The following is a 22,367-nucleotide window of genomic DNA, read 5'->3' on the forward strand; positions in this document are numbered from 1 at the left end:
GCATTAGGTTCAAAATATTTTCATCAATGTCAATTAAAGACTTTGATTTTCTACAAATTATTTTAGGAGATGTTGATGCACATTCAAGTTCTATATTTTTATTTTGTATATTATGTGCATTCATCGCTTCAACTTCAGATGTCTTATTAGGGGTATTAGACGACGTAAGTGTATTTGTCATAATCATTTCAATTGGGGTATGTTAAACATTTTTGTTTTTCAAATTAGGTGCATTTGTGAAAACAATATCAATAGCTAGAATTTCATCATTTACATTGGAGGAATTTTATGATGTAACTTCACTTAGTATTCTCATATGCTCCCTTGTTAATGCCTTTGTTGTCTCTCATTTTTCAATTGTTCCTCTCTTGTTCTTTAACATGATTGTAGATGCAAATTTCCCTACAAAAAATAAATGAACAAAATACACAATAAAATATGAAACTAAACAAATCTACATCATTATTGAATGCTCAATCACAAGATACAAACATAAGATAACATGTGGACACAAGAAAATAGAACAAATTCATCATTTCCAAGAAAATTACCCAATAAAAAATAACATGAACAAAATGAACAATCAAATACAAAATTAAAAAAATTTCAATGATTATTTTATGCTTAATCAAAATATGCTAACGTAAAATAAGATGTTGGCACAAGAGAATAGATCAAATTTAGCATTCCCAAGAAATTTTTTTTTAAATACTTGCATACATGGTGCAGAAATACATGTGAAACAACAATAGAATATCATGGGCTACACTAAAGAAACATAATAACTATTGACATGTTATTTAAGTTACAATTTTTAGTAACCCGATCTAGTTATTGAGTCTTAACTGAATCATCCTAGTTATTGAGTCCTGAGTAAATCATTTATATAGACTAATAACCCAATCAGATTATATAGAACTATTATACACAGGTAGAATGAGGGAGGGAGGGAGAGAGAGAGAGAGAGAGAGAGAGAGAGAGAGAGAGAGAGAGAGAGAGAGAGAGAGAGAGAGAGAGAGAGAGGTGCAAGCCAAGTGATCAGAGCATGTTAAGCATAATTCTCTAGACAATACATGCCCAATGCTATGATAGTTAGTGCCAAGCACTAGTAGGTGATGAATAGTCGGTATGTGTTGAGTCACTCAAGTACTAAGAAGATAGTATACACTAAACAATTAGTGCATGTTGAGGGATTTAGGAGTTGAGTAAATAGCATAAGAGCATAGTGAAGCCTGAGCATTAGAAGCCTATTGAGCCGAGTAACCAGTCAATGACATAGATGTTTGTAATGGAACAAACTTCTATGTAAACCATTTTAGGTTGACATAATCTCCAATTTTTTATATGAAGAGATAAATATCAAGTCATGTCACACATCCCTATGCAATATGTGTAGCCAATTAGAAAAAAGGAAGTATTAAGTGGCAATAGAAATCAACTAGAGTCATTCATTATTACCTAAGATCATCTCCATGATGTCAATTTAAAGAGGAAGACCCTTAGGGGGAGTAATGTGAAGGAGGATACAAAGGAGAGTATCTTGTGTGAAAGAGGTATGGAGAAGATGGATAGTTGAATGAGTAGTGGAGCTTAATTAGTTAAGGAGAATAGATAAGTTGTGAAGTTAAGTAGTGAAAGGTTGGAGAAGATATATTAGATTGGGAGGATTAAGATAGAGACTATAAAGAGGAGATATGACATATAGCAGAAAGGTGCAAATTGAAGGATTGGGTATTGAATATTTTGATAGATGATATAGGGAAAATCTCTTAATATAGTAGTCCTAATAGACTTTTGTAAATCTCCTAATAGAGTTTTTACTTGATTGTGAGCTTAAATCCTTTAGTCAAGGTGAGATTTAACATTCTTTGCAAGACTTTAACATGGCATACCTGTCATTGGGTAGATCATAGATTATGATCAAAACTTTGTAGCCATAATTGGCCACACTTAATTGCTATAGTAGTGAAGATTTGTGGGTGTCATCACTACCCTATTTTACCTTCCCCTTGGACGGTTTCTAGGTAATCAAATCTTTTTTCTTATGTGTTGATTTACTTTATGCTATGGATGTGATCCATGCTTACATATTTCATTTTACATGTTAAATTATGAGATGGATGATGGTGAAATGTTTTAGTAGTAAAAGTTTGAAGTATTGATTCAGCCCCCCTCTTAGAACTTACTTTCCCAATGTTATTTCCAATAATTTTTATCAGAGCCTAATTCTCTAGAAAGTAAAGTTTGGCATGTTACAAATCGATAATATTAAGAGGGGCAAGGGTGTGTGTGGGGGGGGGGGGGCACGGTGAACCATTATTCTACAATTTTTTTCATAGAAGTTTGTATTGCATAGGGATTTGTAACATGACTTGATCATTCATAAGAGAAAAAATGATTTTTCTTGAATACATATCTTGGGCTTTCACTAACATCATAAACTAACTATCTAGCCATTATATCTCTAACTCTGTACACTAAAAACTAAATTTGAGCTCCATAAAATATCTTGAAAGCCACATTTAGGTATTTTACAACTTCATGCTTCAAGAATTTCTCTTTGCACTTCAATTCATTTTCAAATTGCTCTTCAATTCTCTCTAGATACATCACATGATCAACTGGAACTTACAATCTTGTTCACGATCCTTAAATCATTTCAAAATGTACTATGCATTAAATGTGTATCTACCACATATTCAAAAACTATCTTTGTTTGCTAGTAACATTGTTTTCTTTCTAAAATCTTCTTGAGAGCATAACTTTGCTTGTGCACTCAACCATAGCTTCCATTCTATCTCTTTTACCTCTTATTAACTATGAAACTTCTAATCCTTTCTCTATCATCAGTTCTTACCAATTAATGCTCTATCTCTACTATACATGCTCAATTCAGATAGGATGAGTCACAAAAAATTGTTGAATTTAATGTCTCATCATGTGCATCACAATTTATTCCTCCAAAACTATATAAGATCTTTTTGGATCCTTAGTTTTCACAAATGCTTTCTTGAATTCATCAACATGTTCTTTGATTTCTACCTTTTGACTGTTATCACTGCCATTTCTATTCCTTTTGTCATTATTGTTGTTGTTCCTTCTATAGTTAGGATTTTTATTGAAATTCCTTTTATCCATTCTATAATATCTTGTTGTGTGTCCAAACTTATTATATAACTGACATACATGTGTATCCCTTCTCTGATTGGTTCCATTTTGACTATTAGGTGCTCTTCAAATCCTCGCAATGTTTATAGGTTTGTTACACTTGTAACACACAAAAAGTTTCTTTTCTCCATCATTAGTTCTATTCCGTGATCTCCCTCTTTCATTACTTGTAGGGTTAGTGTTCCTAAACATTCTACTATTTGCATTATTACCATCAAACTTAGGTTTCTTACAATCTAATTCTTTATGTCCATCATCATGACAATTATAATAATAGAAATTAGTAATAGGTTTAAATGACTTTCCTGTGCAATCTCTTTTCATTTGACCAACTCCATTGCATATGATACATCTACCTTTGAGCTCATGTCTTACTTCCTTAGGTGGTTCTTCTTGTGTAGGTTTATCAACTTGTTGTATTTTCTTAGGTTCATCATGTTTTGCTAATAAATCAACTAATTCAATATCTTTTAATACTTTAGTACTTGTGCTTGATTCTACCTTACTCAAATAAGATTCTTTAAGGGATTCAACAACTAGATCTGGTTCCCTTTTGATTTCAACTTTCTTGGTTGATTTCTCACCAATAAGATATCCAAGTCCTATCTTATCATAAGAAGGTCTCTAGTGAAATATTTTTTCATCAATCTTCTCACTACTAGAATAAAGTTGCTCTAACTATTTCTTGGCTTGTGTCAATTCTCCTTTCATAATGATATTGTACTTTTCTAATTATGCATGCCCAATCTTAATAAAATCTAATTTAGATGTTACTTGACTCAACTAGGATCTAAGGTCTACAATCTCAAATTTTAGATTGGGTTCATTCTTACTACCATTTTTCTTAAGACTCAACTTAAGTTCAATCATTTTCAGCTCATTTTTCCAAATCTCATTTTTTTTCTTGATATATCCTACTTCATCATTATCATTAGTCTACACAATTGATTCCTTGCCAGATTTTAGATCATCAATCTTGTCTTTCAATTTGCCAATGTAAACTTTTGCATATTCATAACTACCTTTCAAGTTATCTCTTTCTTATGTAAGAAGGTCAATCTATTCAAGAGCTTCTTCAAGGTTTTTCTTTAACTATTCCATATTCATAGGGATCTTACTCAAGTTGTTAAGCTTCTTCAGAGTAACTGGGCTCTGATACCAATTGTTAGAGATAGATAATATTGAGAGGGGGGATGGTGAATCAGTATTCTACAATTTTTTTCTCACAATTAAATATTTTTAATTACTTTATAAATTTCATATGAAATTAAACCAACAATGTTGAATAGTAAATATAAGCATACACATAGAGAACTTATAACACCATTATTTGTTAACCAAATGAAAACCCTAATGGGGATGATACCCACGAGATGATTCACTAAACAAAAGGATTCTATTAAGGATATTGACCTTATTAGGAGTCTATGAAGTACATTTAATGTCTCAAGTCCTTGTTAAAGGACCAACCCTTGTTAGAAGACTCAATCGTGTTAGGATTTGGTAGATCAAATAGAATGCATGCAAGAAAAACCCACTACCCTAACATGCATTTATACAGTAAGTTTCTTCACATGAATAGATATACATACAATAATTTCTCACTATAGTAATTCACACTTACTCTAATCATACATAAGATATTACATCACATATGGCTCAAATATCTCATCAACTTAACATTCTTTGTGCAAGATAAGATCTATACTTATACTTCACAAATTAATAATTCTCTGCTTAATCAACCTTCATGTGTTGAGACACTTGATATAATATAAAATAAATAATGGAATGATATCCATAAAGTCAGCTCATCATGACTTAGTAATTATTTTGTTACCAAAATAATTCCTTAAGTCATACAACTTAATTCTCTGCTATGATCCATTCTTCTTTTTCAAATACCCATATTGGTATTTCAATTGTAACTTGCGCCATACTATCTGTACACACCTGCATAATTAACCACATCATCATGGTATTTTTATAGATTTATCCTCAAATATTCATAAGCTAATTCAAAGTGTGTCACCTATACACATCATATTTTTCTATGTGCGATTGTAAACTATTTAACACTTAGACAATTGTTTAACTTTAAATGCATAGATGAAATGAAAAATATATGTTGCAATAAATGATGTCACTAGAAACATAGTATTGACCATATTGCCAACATGATAGATTTGGAGGAAAGATCTTGAAGATTAAATCTACAAATTGGGAAAGACTATTGAGAACCAAAAGATTGAAATATAACTTGCCCTATATCACCTTAAGGAGGCAAGAGATGAACTACAAAATTTAGCAAAATGATACTCAATATCAAGAAGAAGATACTATTGGATTGTTTGAGGACAAGAACTCTAATGAATTTGAAATGCAACAATTTCAAATTTGATGGAAAGGACTAATGACCTAAATGAAGAAGTCAGGAATCTGAAAAGGGAACATGAAACTCAATTAGTTATATTGTGTGAGATAAATGAACTTAAAGAGAAAGCCAAGGAAGAAAAATTCATGATTAAAGAAGATAAAAGAATCCTGGCAAATAGACTTGAGGAGAATAAAGTAGATGTGCAAAAACTAGAAAACATGCAACTAGACACAATGAATCAGCTGATGATTGCAAATCAAGAACTAAATAGGAAATACATTGAGATTGCAACTATGAAATCATAGAATGACCTAATGCATAAATAATTAAGAGTAGAAAAGGAATTTATTGAAAGGTTCAATAAAATTTATGAATCCATAAAGTACTTTGAAAAGTTGATCAATACACCAAGAACAAATAATGATAATATTAGATTGGGATATTCTACTACTAGGGAAGAAGAATCATCTAAAAGTGGTGAACAATGGGAGAAGGACCAAACAATTCACTTTTCATCATTATGGAAAATCAAGTCATATAGAAAATGTCTGCTTGAGTAACATTGGAAATCAAACCCCTAAGAAGAAAAATAGAGGACACTACTGTAATTGCAAGAAGCAAGGACATCAACCACATGAATGCTAGACCTAGACCATCAACACTCATAAATTTGAAGGATATTGTTACAAATGTTAGAAGTATGGACACAAAGCATGTGAATGCAGATCTAAATCTAAGAGGATATCGAACAAGCAAACAAAGGCAGATCATCATGGAAATTATTACAATTAGGATTACAACACAAAGTACAATTGTCACTATTATGGAGAATATGGTCATGTTGTTGTAAATTTCATAAGGACTCACTTTTGAGACAATTTAAAAAAGTGGTTAAATGCAGAGATTGTATGCTTTAATTTTCTTAAAGTCAGTCATGTAAGCAACAACTTCCCAACTCAGTTACCTACACTGAGCAATGAATTCAACAAAGGTAAAGAAAAGGTAGATGCTAAAAAGACAAAGATGTAGATGAACAAGACATGGAGATAGAGGGAAGATTGTAGCACATCTAGCCAAGATGAGGTCACTTTATCCAATGGATCAAGTGATCACATCACCCACAAATAGCCAATCAAAGATATGTGTTGAACTGATATTTGAAATGATATATTTTGCATAAGTTTCAAGCATTTGAGGAATGAAAAGTTTTATTAGCATGAATTAAAATGCAATGAAGTGGTTAGAAGAAAGAGTTAATCTATAAATATATTATATTTTGTGTTGTTGCTGAGTATTAGAAAATTGTAGTTACTACTACATTATGAAGGTATTGTAGTGGTTGTTGAGGTTGCTATGTTAACCAAGCATTTTGAAAATCCTTTATTGACCAAGCTTACAAATATGTATGCACTAAGCATTAATTGCAAGGTTTTCAAGGTTATAGAGTCACTTTTTCAAGTCAATTTTTGAGTCAAGGTTATATAGCCAAATTGTGAAGAGAATTTCAGTGATTGTAAATAAGATTTTACTACAACTCAACACCATCCAATTGAGAGGTATTTCACTTGTGTCGAGTTACATTGTTTCAAGTTTGCAAACCCTAGATAGAAAAAATGGTAGAATGCTCTTTGACAATAGAGAGAAAGGAAGGTAAAGAGGTTATGAATGTTCAGTTAATCAGAAATGATGTGCATGGACCTCCCAAATTTTGAGCCATGCGAGAAATCACATATAAAGGAGACCCATCAGGTGCTTTATTGATGATCCCACAAAATGTTCGAATGATTCATTATATTAGGTGTTGTTATATGTGCAACATAGGTGAATTTGGAGACCTAGAGATCAGGGAGACGTACTAGAGGTTATATGAAAATAGAGTTTGAAGGAGGAGAACAAGATTGTAGAGCACAAAGGGTTGACACGTGCCTTAGATTTTCCTTAGATGTTCAAGATAGAATGGATAAAGATAATTCTAAGTAGAATTCATGATAATCAACTGTTGTTAGAGAATGGTCTATCCAAATTTCTAAAAGGGTTACAGGGTATCCTACCCTAGAAAAATTGATACAGGAGCATCCAATGGTGTAAGGACAATCCTGTATCACCCAAAAATATGCTTAGTGTTAGTTTTTGTTTAAAGTGTTTTCATTTCTAGATACCCATTTGGGCCAAATAAAGATTCCAACTCTTATAGCTCCACTATTGGTTTACTAGGTTAGAGTTTTTGAGCACCTTGGGATATGTGCCAATGTAGAAAATAGGTTATTTTTTAATTGATTCATAATTTTAATTATTTATACGGTTTATGTTGGAGGGATGATTATAATTGTAATTTAAAGCACTCCAAAAAAAGAATCAGGTCAAAAGGCTTTATGATTTGAAAGTTATTGCAATTTTAAGTTGCCTAGAGACCTCCTAACAACACTTCAAAGTCATATTTGAGGCACTAAATGGCCTCTTACATGCCCTAAAAATAGGGTATGATAAAATTTGGTACATAGGGCTATAGAGAGCTTGGAGATCTTTCTAGAAATGTAAATGTTTCATCAATCGGAGTCCCATATCAAAAGTTATGCTTCCCAAAAGTTGGACTACCATTTCTAGATTCATCTAATTTTACACTGACTTCTAACATGTTTTCTAGAACCATTTTTTTTGGATGTGGATACCAAATGACATATTATAAAATTTATTCCTAACCCTAAACCTAATTTGGTTTACTTAAGGACATTTCTAGCATTGTAAAAGCGGTTTTTGGTGTAGTTTGGGAGATGGTACTGGAGCAAGGTTTTTCTCTAGGATCATACAACATTGTAAGCCTATACGACATGTCTTTGGGTCTATTTTAATTTTACTAAATGTAGTAGTAGATAAATTTTGATAATAATATTCCCATTTCCCTGTTACATACATTTTTCTCTTGGGTTGTGTCTTCATCAAGTGGTATCAGAGTAGGTTTTCTTGATTGTGTAGATAGAGCACCGACTACGAGGCAGTTTGCACCAGGACTGTGTGGTTGTGGTTTTTGATACAAGAAGAAGCCTCCATAAAGGGATCATGGTGGAAGGATCAAAGTTGTTACTCCTAAGGTTAGAGGCCTCTAGAGACAAGTCCAGGCATTACAGGAGGAGATCTGTAGAGAGATGAATGTTGCTGAAAGCGATGAAAGTGAGGAAGAAAATGAAGAAGAATGAAATATTGGGTAGGAAGGGGAATGAGATAGAGAAGTCCTTAACTAGGTAGAGGAGAATATTTTTAGGGCCATTTCCAAGCTTGGAAAAATACCTAAAATTGACATCAATATGTTTTCAGGAAATTTAAACTCGGATGAGTTGATTGACTAGATCAATGAGCTAGAGGAATATTTTGAGTATGAGGATATCAAGGACCCTAATAGTGTTAAGATTGTGAGGCAAAAATGAAAGCCCATGCCAAAATATATTGGCAAGAAATTCAGTTGGAAAGAAATAGAAGAGGAAAGGATAAAATCACAAGATGGAATGACATGTTGGACAAACTAAAGAAGCAGTTCATTCCTATTGATTATGAGCTTGATTTGTTTAAAAAGATGCAAGGGTTAAAGCAAGCAGGAAAATATATCTAGGAATACACAGAGGAATTTTACTGAGTCTTTATTAGGGTGGGGCATGCAAAAGTAAACAAGGAGAAGGTTTCCCATTACATTAATGGGTTAAGACCTAGCATTTAGGAAGAGTTAAGTCTGCTTAAAATGACTAACATTGAAGAGGTGTACCAGTTTGCCTTGCAAGTTGAGGATAAGATAAATAAAAAGTTTGATGGGAGGAAAAGAGGGTGTATTCAAGGAGCAAGGGGCAATGACAAGTCATTTTGGAGATCAAAATGAGAACCAGAAGAAAAATGAAGATGTGGGTACTAGCCAAAATCAGAGAAACAAGGGTTTCAACCGATCTCATGATCAAAACATTATAGATCAAAGAGGAAGAGGTAGAGGATGTGGACATTTTTTAGAAGGAGGAGGCTTTCTTGGTACTTTTTTTTCATCATAATGAAGAAGGTAATCGTGCCTTCAAATGTCCTCAATGCCAAGGAAGGACGGATAGGAGAGTTGGTGGTTAGAGGGTTGCTTATGTGGATGATGATGCACAATCATCACATTTAGAGGATGTAGAAAAAGGAGAGGTTCTAGTTAATGAAAGGGTCTTACTAAGTGGTGAGACTAAACTTGGACAAAGGATGAGTTTGTTTCATACTAGGTGTAAGTGTGAGGGTAGATGTTGTGATGTGATTGTTGATGGTGGAAGCACTGACAACTTGGTGTCAGAGGAGATGGTCTCAAAGTTAAAGCTCAAGAGGGAGAAACAACCCAAAACATATTGGATTGCTTGGGTATAGGATGATCATAATGTCCTAGTTAGTGATCAATGTTTGGTAAAGTTAAAGATTGGTAGTTACCATGATGAGGTTCTCTATGAGATCATTCTAATGGATGTTTACCATTTATTGTTGGGAAGGCCATGGTAGTTTGATAGACATTCTATATATGATGGTCATGCAAATACATACTCTCTAAAAAAGAATGGAGTTTTCCACAAATTGAAGCCCTTGATAAAGTACGGTGAAAAAGTATGTAGTAGTTCTAGGGTATGTCTTGTTGATGGAAGAAATTTTTTGGATGGCATGAAACATTAGCATATGTGTAATGCTTTAATTCCTAGAAAAGATAAGGAAGGTAGTAGTGAAATTCCACTTGAAATTTCTAATCTTTTAAGTAAGTATGGAGATGTTATCTCTAATAATGTTCCAGAAGGGTTGCCACCAATAAGCCAAATTAGTCATCAAATAGATTTAGTCCCTGAAGCTAGTTTGCCTAACTAGGTTGCTCATAGGATGACTCCTAATGAGACTGAGGAACTAAATAGACAAGTTTAGGAGCTATTAAGGAAAGGTTTGATTCAAGAGAGCCTAAGTCCATGTGTAGTACCTATAGTACTGGCATGAAAGAAGGATGGAGAGTGGAGAATGTGTACAGACTCTCAGGCCATAAATAGAATAATCATCAAGTATCAGTTTCCTTTGCCAAGAATGGATGATCTTATGGGCTATTTGAGTAGAGCTCAATACTTCACAAAGATAGATCCAAAGAGTGGGTTATCACCAGATATGGATACAAGAGGGAGATGAGTGAAAGACTACATTCAAGACCAAGGAGGGTCTATATGAGTGGTTATTCATTCCCTTTGGACTGACCAATGTGCCAAGCAAATCATGCAACTTATGAATGAGGTACTAAAGAATTTTTTAGGAAAAATTATTATTGTCTATCTGGATGATATTTTGATTTTTAGTAATTCTTTGGATGAACATTTATTGCACATTCATAGTGTCCTTGAAAGGTTGAGGGAAGAGAAATTGTTGATTAATTTAAAGAAGTGTAGCTTTTTCAAAAGGGAGTTAGTCTATTTGTGGTTTGTTGTATCAGCTAAGGGTCTCAAAATGGACCCAGAGAATTTTAAGGTCATCTTGGAATGGCCTACTCCAAGGTTTTCCACTAAGCTGAGGTCATTCTATGGTTTGGCTAGTTTTTATAGGAAGTTCATTAGAAATTTTAGTAGTATATGTCCACCCCTAACTAAAATAGTGAGGGGGGATAGAAAAGAGTTCAAGTGGACTACAAGAGCTATAAGGAGTTTTGAATTACTGAAGAAGAAGTTGACAAAGAAACCTATGCTAGCACTTGCTGATTTCAAAAAAGTATTCAAGGTGGATTGTGATGATAGTGGAAATTCTATTGGGTCTCTATTGAGCCAAGAAGGTAAACTTATTTCCTATTTTAGTGAAAAATTAAATGATGCAAAGAAGATGTATTCTGTTTACAATCAAGAGTTCTATGCAATAGTTTAGACCTTAAGGAAATGGAGGCATTGTTTGTTTCCAAAAGAATTTGTTTTGTATACTAATCACTAGGCATTGTAGTACCTAAATAGCCAAGATAAATTGAATCAAAGGCATTTAAAATGGGTAGAGTTCATGCAAGGCTATACATTTGTATTAAAACATTGAAGCAAAAAGTCGAATAGGGTTGCAGATGCATTAAGTAGGAGACAATTATTGTTGACAGTAATGCAAGTTGAAGTGGTTGGGTTTAATGTACTCAAGAATCTATACCCTGAGGATCCTGACTTTGTAGAGGCTTGGAAGACTTGTAAAGAACTTGTTACTCTAGATAGGACTAGGTGGCTAGATTGCATGATTCAGGATGGTATGCTATTCAAGCGAAGTCAATTGTGTATTCCAAGGAGTTCCATGAGGGAGAACTTGATCAAGGAGAAGCATAGTAGAGGGATGGTGGGACACTTTGGTCAAGATAAGACCATTTCCATTATTAGAGAACATTATTTTTGGTGTCAATTTTCAGAGGATGTGAAGAATTTTGTGCAAAGTTGTCAAGTATGTCAAATAACCAAAGGATTTAGTCAAAATACTATACTTTATCAGCCATTGTCTATTCCATTGAAGCCTTGAGAGGACATAAGTATGAATTTTGTTCTTGGATTGCCAAGGACACAAAGGAGTAGTGAATTAGTATTTTTTGTGGTTGATAGGTTCTCTAAGATGGCACATTTCATTCTATGCCATAAAACTCATGATGCAGTGCATATTGCAGATTTGTTTTTCAGAGAGGTGGTGAGGCTACAAGGTCTCCCAAAAAGTATTGTTTCTAATAGAGATACTAAATTTGTGGGGTATTTTTGGAGGAATTTGTAGAAGAATTTGAAGATAAAATTGAAGTTTAGTTCTACACATCATCTATAAATTGGTGGACAAAAAATGTAGTTAATAGAAGTCTGGGCAATTTACTGAGGTGTTTAGTAGGAGATAAACCCAAGGGATGGGATTTGATTCTACCACAAGAAAAGGTTTCTTACAAAATTTTTGTAAATAGGAGTATTGGTAGATCACCATTCCTAATTGTATATGGGAGTAGTCCAAGGACTGCACTAGAGTTCAGGAAGATGGAGCAAGGGAAGAGAACAAGTGCTAAGGAAGAAGACTTTGCTAAACATGTCAAGGACTTACATGAGGAGGTGTCAGCACATATTACCAAGATGAACCTACTGTATAAGATTAGAGAAGATTAAAAGAGGAGACATAAGGAGTTCCAAGTTGGAGATCAAGTAATTGTATATTTGAGGAAGGAATGATTTCTAGTAGTTACCTACAACAAGCTGAAGATGAAGAAATTTGGCCCCTACAAAATTTTGAAGAAACATGATTCAGGGAATGCATATGAGATGGAGTTACTAGATGGGATTCACATTTCTCCTATTTCCAGTATTGCAAACTTAACAAAATATATGATGGTGTAGATGAGGATTTGATGCTAGAGCCATGTCCAATTCCTACTTCTGCAAAGGGAGAGATTGAAGAAATTCTAGGTAGTCATGTGGATCGGAGTACCAGAAATAGGTAGTATGAAGAATACTTGGTGAAGTGGAAAGGATGACCAATAGAAGACTTAACTTGGATATTTTTAATGGAGGTTTCCCATTTAGGTTTCCCTCTACTAGCTATAAAGTGACTGGGTCACTTTTCAATCTACCTTGGGTGTCTGATGTAGGAGCATCCAATGGTGTAAGGGCAATCTTGTATCACCCAAAAATATGGTTAGTGTTAGTTTCTATCTAAAGTTTTTTCATTTCTAGATACCCATTTGGGTCAAATAAATATTCCAAATCTCATAGCTCCACTATTGGTTTTCTAGGTTAGATTTTTTAAGCACCTTGGGATATGTGAAAATGTAGAAAATATGTTATTTTGTAATCAAGCCATAATTATAATGATTTAGAGGGTATAGGTTGGAGGGATAATTATAATTGTAATTTAAAGCACTCCAAAGAAAGAATCAGGTTAAAAGGCTTTACTCTTTGAAAGTTATTTCAGCTTTATGTTGCCTAGAGACCTCCTAAGAGCACTTCAAAGTTAGATGTGAGGCACTAAATGGCCTCGTATGGGCCTGAAAAATGGGGGACAAGAAAAGATGGTCCATAAAACTATAGAGTTCTTGGAGAGATTTCTGAAAATGTAAACAGTTCGTCAATCAAAATCCCAGATCAAAAGTTATGCCTCCTAGAAGTTGGACTACCATTTCTGGATTCTTCTAATTTTACACTGACTTCTGACATGTTTTCTAGAACCTTCTATTTTGGAGGTGGCTTCCAAATGACATATTCTAAAATGTATTCCTAACCCTAAACCTAATTTGGTTTACTTAAGGACATTTCTAGCATTGTGAAGGTAGTTTTTGGTGGAGTTTGGGAGAAGGTACTAGAGGAGGGTTTTTCTCTAGAATCATACAACATTGTAAGCCTATAGGGAATGTATTTGGGTTTATTTTCATTGTATTGAATGTAGTAGCATATCACTACTACTAATAATATTCCCCTTTTCTTGTTGCATTCATTTTTGTCTTGGTTTGTGTCTTCATCACAAACCCAAGACCATGAGGAGTGATATCAAGGAAGAAATTGAGAAGAACACTAGAGATGTATGGAATAAGAGGGGTATTTCAATTGACACTATTACAGACCCTATAATTTCATTTGTAATATGTGTAGTAGCACATAGATTTTATCAGTCTAGTAGACTCAAAAATGTACCATGTAGTGTTGTGGACCTAGGTTATAAAATTGTCAAGAAAGATCACATCTACAACCTAGCCAAGCTACAACTTCAACAATTATTAGAAATCCTAGAAGCTAATAATTCACAATGTAAGTCTGGCTTTCTCATTATTTTCATATTCATCTATGTCCAAGATAATTTTTCTATATTTGACAAGGTAGTTTGGAAGACTAATCTGTTAGTTACACAATAGATAGGGGAGTATATTGAGTAGTTACGTCAAATTTTTGATTCAGTAATGACTAACTATTTTCAATACTTTAAGAAGTTTATGAAGTAGAGATCAAGGATTCCTATGTCTCTAGTGGAAGAACATTATAATGAATTTTTTTTTCTAGTATATGCTGACTATACATATGTTTAGGAATTTTTTCCAAGGGTTAGATGGTTGAGACCATTACGATATGAGGTAAATATTGATGAAGCATCAACAACCATCATTGCATTGTTGGCAAAATAAATTGACAAGGATGCTACATCATTCAACAATTATAATGAAGCCAAGTCAATGATTACTATAAACTTGCAAATTGCCACCATCATCAGAAAGAAAAACAAAATGGTGAAGAAACTAAAAGAGAAGTTTGGTGAAGGTGAAGAAGAAGAAGAAGTATAAGAAGAGGTCAAGGACCTCTATATATAACAAAAGGACAAGGTGAAGATCAAGCTCTAGAGGATGAAGAGTAAGTTTAGAAAGATCCCAAAGAAAAAAGAAAGAAGAGGAAGGCACAATAGAAGAAAGAGCAAAAACCTTAGAAGGCAACAATGAAAATGGAACAAAAGCCAATTACACCTTTGACAAGGTCAAGCACAAGGGTTGCCACTATACAAGCCAAGGAAGCACAGTTAAAGACATCAGTCAATCCAAAGTGGTAATCCACAATCCTTCATCTAATATTGTCAATATATGTGAGAATGTTAAAGACAATGCAAATTTATCTAGATTTATATACATTTATTTTGATAAGTTAGACAAATGAGACCATAACAATGTTGAAGAATCTATTTATGATACAATGGCTACTTTTAAGAAAACTCCTTTAAAGATTGCTAACTCTATTCCAAAAAATCTATATGAGAGAGTTGAGCAGAAGTGGAAGTTTAGTATGCCTATTGAAAAGGTAGATAACAGAGACAACTCTAGCTCAAGTTATGCATAGTCTAGAAAAGAAGAAAATTGCCAAAGCCATAGAGAAGTATAAAGGGATTTTTACTCCTAAACACAAAGATTTCCATATTCTAAAGAATAAAATTGAAGAGGTGGTAAACCAAAGTACACTACTTTCAAAATCAATTAATGGTTTAACCACATAGGATGTAGAAGAGAAAGAAAATACAATTAGAGAGAAGGCCAAGTCATTGAAAGAGAAAGGTGAAACAACAAAAGTTGTGGAGGAGAAGGAAGAACAAACTAATGATGAAACAAAGGATGACATACAACAGGAGACAAATGTTAATTTTCCTAACATCAGTACTCCATAGGGAGAGAAAGAGAGTCAATAGGACTCTATAGCCATTGAGGAAGCTCCTAATAATTCTATGTAGAATGTAAATCCACTAAGTGAATATGATAGAATGAAATTGTAGCAAGAATACACCAATAAAGAAATACCATGCATTAATCCTATATTGGTGAGAATTGATGAATTTGCAAAGGCACCCACTGAGACACAACAACAAGACACATCTATGCTCCCACTTGTCATAGAGGAAAAAGAGAAAGATTCAAATGAACAAACAATATGGATAAGATTTTGGAGAGCAAAGATGAGCTTAACAATGTACCATCTTCAATGCAAACATTTCTCCATTAAGATGAAAGAGAAAGAGGCAAATACACTAGCTATATTACCGACTAATCTAAAAAGCTTAGGTATAACAACACTTGTGGTAATTGACAAGGAAGGAAATGAAGAGAATGAGGGTAAGGAAACCAGTCTTGTACCCACCTCATCAAAGAATGTTGAAAATCAGAAAGAGGATGATCAAGTAGAAGAGGATAATATGACTATCGATACTAAGGAGTAAGTGAAGATTCAGACACTGATCACTTTTCCATTAATTTCAACTCCTTCCAATAGTTAGACTCTTTAGACATAGAGTATTCAAGCCACACCATTGCATATATCAATCCCAAGTGCAAGCACACCAAAGAGTGTTGAAAATGCATCATTGGAGGATATTAGTTTAGATGAGTTGATTTCTACCATAGTTTAATCCAACAACAATCACATTAGAAGAGATGGAGATACTACAAGAGGCCCTATAGAGGAAATCAAAGTAATCAAAGCTCATAAGAGAGCACAAGAAAAAATATGTTTTGCATGAAATAAAAGATATTTTCATTGATTCTTTTGAATATTAGGCTCATTGTCCAATAAGGCTATCTTAGAGAAACTTGTACATATAGTTGATACGATTAAAGATAATGATATCAAAACCAATGTAAAGTTATTGTAATGGTCTGAGAATAAATTTCACACTAAGGTAATGGATAAGATATCTAGTGCTATAGAACTAAGACAAGTTGATTTATCAACTAAAATGGATAGTGTGAAGAAGGTTTTGGACAAGGATATCTTTAAGAAACCTCCCTTTGGAAATTTTTATAAAATTTTGGAAAATTGAACATTAGTTCAAGGGATAACGATTAATTTCTATTGGTAAATTAATTTTTTTGAGTAGGAAATTTTTTAATTTTATTGGTGATTTTTTCAACTGTATGAAAATTCTATAAAATCCTGGCAAATCTTTCATTATTGATGAAAATCATGGACATAAGTATACATACCTAGAAACCATGATTATTATTATTATTATTAAATGGATCCTAATTAATTATAAAACTTGAAGGTTAAATTTTCCCCACTTATATCATTATAGTTTCCCTCCAAATTAATAGATGGTAATATGGAGGAAACATGCCTATTATTTATAATCATTGCAAGATCCTAAATCAATGGACAAAATCTTGCTTCAAGAAAAACTTTTAAAATGATACTAAGTTTTAAAGAAAGTCCCAAAAGTAAAGACACATGCTCCAAATCAAATCTATTTTGGGCCAAATTGAGAAAGGATAATAAGTTTCATGGAAAGTCTCTAGAATAGAGACACATGTTGAATCTACATACTTAACCTATAACCTAACTTATTTCCTTAACCAAATATTGGCTAATATCACATCAATTAAGATAAGAATTGTAAATTGTAGGTGAATATATATAATTTATAGTGTGGAAAAAATAGATTGCATTGGTGAAGTCATCACTAAAATACAAGTACTTGTGTATTGGCCAAAGTAAGAGACCCAATTTTTGTAAAGTGCAGGTGAAATGGCTACATCAAAAGTGAAAAAAATTTAGCCAAATTTGGGGTTTCTGATGAGTGAGATTAGCTAATTAGATAATATTAATCACTAAAGTTATCCTTGGTTTTGGATAATATTTGTTCTCTATACAATAAACTATGCAATGTTGATTTCTTTACTCAAGAAACTCAACAAACAATTGATAGGTTGCAAGGAGGTCTTAAGTCTACTAGATCTCCATTGAAGACATCTCCTGGCACTCATCAATTACACTTTTAGAGACTAATGTTGAGATGGGGAAGGCTTACCAAGTTGCAAGAAAAAAGATGCAAATATAAGATCAACTCTTATCAACATATAGTCCATGTTGACTCCACACATTGAAGTTTTATAGAAAGAACTAGTCTTTGTAGAGACATTGATGAAGAAAGATTCCCATCTTTCTACACAAGAGGGTCTAGCTGATATGACAAAAAATCTAGAAATACAGATTCAATCACTTGATGCAGCAAAAAAGAATTGGGATTTTGCTTTGGGAATCATAATGGAAGTACACAAGTGATTCATTGATAAATTTACAGTAAATTTAAACCCTCATATACATAAGTATCAAAAAAGGGGGATTTTGAAGATTTTAACAATTTTGAGCATTTTGAAGATATTGTTAAGGAAGATATCTACTCAGAAGGAGTCATGGAACATAAATGAAGTATTTAGTTGGGGGGGGTGGGGGGGGTTTGGTGGGGTAACATATCAAGGTAACAATTACATTTTTGAAAATTTTGAGATTTTGAAATATTGTATGGAGATTGAGAAAAATGTATATATTTTCTGAGTTATGCATGAAGAAAGAATATATATACCATAACAAAGTATTTTTTCTACTTATGTCAAAGGGGGAGATTGTTAATCTCATTATGGTTTTCACCGAACTACAATTAGTCATCATCTAGCATAGTTAGTTGGTCATCACTATGATCAAGCTACTATCTAGGTCAAGTGCATAGTGTGTGCCAAGGGAACAGAGAAAGTGAAGTGATTAGTGCAAGTCAAGTGATCAAAGCATGCTCAGTATAAGTCTCTAGACAATACATGCCAAGTGATATGACAGTTAGTGTCGAGCACTAGTAGGTATCGAGTAGTTAGTATGTGTTGAGTAGACAATGTATACCAAATAATTAGTACATGCCAAGTGATTTAGGAGCCAAGTAGACAACCTAAGAGCACAGTGAATGATGAGCATCATAATCTTATTGATGTCAAGTAACCAGTCAATGACATAGATACTTGGAACGGTACAAAATTCTATATAAACCATTTTTAGCCGACTTAATTTCAAATTTTTGATATGAAGAGATAAGGATCAAGTCATGTCATGCATCCCTATGCAATACATGCAACCAATTAGAAAAGGGGAAGTATTAAGTGGCAATAGAAATCAACTAGAGCCATTGATTATTACCTAATATCATCTCCATGATGCTTATTTAAAGAGTTAGACCCTAATAAGGAGTAAGGTGTGAAGGAGGATACAAAGGAGAGTATCTTGTGTGAAAGATGCATGGAGAAGATGGATAATTGAATGAGCAGAAGAGTAGAATCAATTAAGGAGAACAAATCAGTTGTGAAGATAAGTAGTGAAAGGTTAGAGAAGATATATTAGATCAAGAGGATCAAGATACATAATGTAAAGAGGAGATTTGACATCTAGTAGAAAGGTGTAAACTAAAGGGTCAAGTATTGAATCATTTTGACAAGTAATATAGGGTAAATCTCTTAATAGAGTAGTCCTAAAAAACTTTTGTAAATATATTAACAGGGTGCTTACTTAATTGTAAGTTTAAATCCATTATTCAAAGTGAGACCAAATAGACTTTGTAAGCCTTTAACGAGGTAGACCTCTCATAGGGTAGATCATAGATTATGATCAAAACTTCGTAGCCATAATTGGCCACACTTTATTATTGCAACAATGAAGATTTGTAGGTGTCATCCCCACCCCAGTTTTACCTTCTCCTTGGAGGGTTTCTCGGTAATAAAATGTTTTGAATTATGTGTTGATTTTCTTTATGCTATGGATGTGATGCATGCTTACATATTTTTATTTACATGTTAAGTTATGAGATGGATGATGGTGAAATGTTTTAGCGATAAAAATTTTAAGTAATAATTCACCCCCCTTCCCCCCATCTCAAAACTTACTTTCCCAATATTATTTCCAACAATAAATCTATATATATGATATTTAATTATATAATTATAAATATGTAATTTTAAGTATAATTTGTTTATATATTGATAAATATTTAAATTATTTATGATACACATAACCCAATCAAGTTATTGCTATCATAGTAACCCATGATGCTTATGTGAATGGAATTTATTTTGAATTCACTCATTAATAATCCAATTGAGTTTTGTATTGTAAAAACCCAATTAGGCTCTTAATTATTGCAACACATTTGGTCTCCAATAACCCGATAAGGTTATTTGAAAACATAAAACCTGATCAGGTTATAGCTTGGAATTAGCCTTGAGAGCTAACCCAAAGGCTTGGGAGCTCATTTTCCCTCCAATATCAATCCTTAGGAAGTTTTTACATTTCTAAGATGATTTTTTTTTTCCTTGATCAGATTTCCAAACAATAAAGTGGATATCTCAAAAATCACTTGTTAACCTCATAATGGTTTTTGACACTTGAGTGCCAATACACTTAACCACTTTCTATATTGGAGCCGAGTACACCATGTATGCTGAGCCACAACAAGAGCTAAGTTACGAAAGACTTCAGGTGCCAAGTGATCTTCATGTGCTAAGTAGTCTTCATGTGCTGAGTGAAGTTCAAGTGCCGAATGACTTTAAGTTCCAAGCAGAATCAAGTGCTGAGAAGATACAAGTGCCAAGTGATATTCAAGTGTTGAATCATAGATGATGCCGAGCAATACAGAAATGAAACAAGTACCGAGTAAGCCAGTTTTGTTATTAGTGTTGAGCATCTAGAATCAACAAGTGCTGAGTAACACAGAATGTACATATGAGTTTGTAACTTCATTGATTCATATGTAAACCATTTTCATGGCTGACATATGATGAATTTTGAAGGATTAAATGATAAGATCAAATCTTTTATTTTTCCTATGCAATCTACATGTAGCCAATAAGAAAAATGGAGAAGGCATGCAACCAATAAGAAAAGTGCAAACAATGAGCGGGAAATAGAGATTGAATATGGATCGTAGATCCATACCTAACCCTAAATCCTCAAATGTCTTTATAAGGAAGAAAAAATTTCATTGAAAAAGAGAGTGAGTGGATATACAAGGGTGTGTAAGGAAAACTACTTTCAAAGTAAGGATTATCAGATAAAAAAGGATCAAGATCAGAGATAGCAAATCAAGTGCCTGTATTTAGCAATCGAAGGATTGTAATCTATCAGGTTTATTTTACCTAATATTCTCTAGTAATTGTATTAGAATGAAAATCCTATGGTGATAGGGTAGCTTAACAACTATTTCGTAGATCCTTTAACTAGGTGATTAAATCCTTTAATAGGGTGACACTTCATGTAAAGTGTTTGTAAATCCTTTAACCAGGTCACTATTGATATAGTGTAAAGCCTTTAACAGGGTAGACCATCAGAAGTGGTTAAAACTTTACTGCTGCAGCAAATTTTGTGGGTATCATCCCCACCCTAGTTTTACCTTCTTATTCCTGAAGGGTTTCTGGGTTACCAAAATCTCAAGTGTTATGTGGTGATGCTTATGTGTTTTTTCATAATTGTTTGATATGTTTCTATGCATGCAATCTACTTTCAGTTAAAAGATTTTAATGGTAAAAATACAATACTTCTGATTCACCCATCCTCTCAGAAGCATTCTTCCTATTTGAATATTCCAACATCACTACCATAATCTCACCCATCTTCTCACCTTTCTTGATATGTAATTTATTTTTTCTATTTTTGATAACATTGACATTGAAAACGTTAATTAGTTTTACCACTATCTTCACAGTTTTCATAGCCATATGTATATATTTTTCTCATTAACTTTTAATATTCTTAAAAATATGAAAAATATATTACATAATATTGTTCTACACTCTATTCTATACACTTAAAAAAAAACCTCATTTTGCTTTGCACACGAACAAGTACAATAATTTAAGCATGATGTTACTTCAATAATTCATAAAAAAAAAATACTCATCATAAAATTACATAATCTACAAAACTTCCAAATATCACTCTTAACTATCATCTTACCAAAGGGATTTGCAAAACACTAAATATAAATAAGCATTTTGAGTTGAAGATGAAAACATCTATGTTATGTTTTCTTAAAAAACTAAGGACCATTTTTAAATGTGTGCAGGGTTTGACCAGCCTAATCTTATCCATTTTGTACAAATTCTAGTATTTCAAAAAGTAGATTTAGAGTACTGCAATTTATATTTTTTACACTTCTTGTCATTTTGAGTCAATGACCCTCAAACATTTTGTCCAAGTTTAGGATCACCTAATTTCACAAAAAAGTGTCCACTTATACCCCCTTTTTGTACATTATCTTGGTGTAGTTACCCCATGTTGGAAATATGGATAAGTAAGATAAGTTGGTATATGCATTTTTATTTATGGAAATCTATATATCATGCTAAGAAGGCACCATGTATAGATAAAGTTTATCTAGTTAGACATGGAAAATTGTCTATGTATGAGGTAGTTATCTAGTAGAAAAAAGATATTTTTGATGTGTATAGATGAGATATAATACAACACATCAATATTATGTATGTAAGTGTGCAAGTCCATATGGATAGTATGGAAGGAGTTATGGAATAAACACAAGT

Source organism: Cupressus sempervirens, chromosome 6, assembly GCF_028749045.1.
Source record: "Cupressus sempervirens isolate cs-2001-9-10 chromosome 6, ASM2874904v1, whole genome shotgun sequence".
Classification (NCBI taxonomy): Eukaryota; Viridiplantae; Streptophyta; class Pinopsida; order Cupressales; family Cupressaceae; genus Cupressus; species Cupressus sempervirens.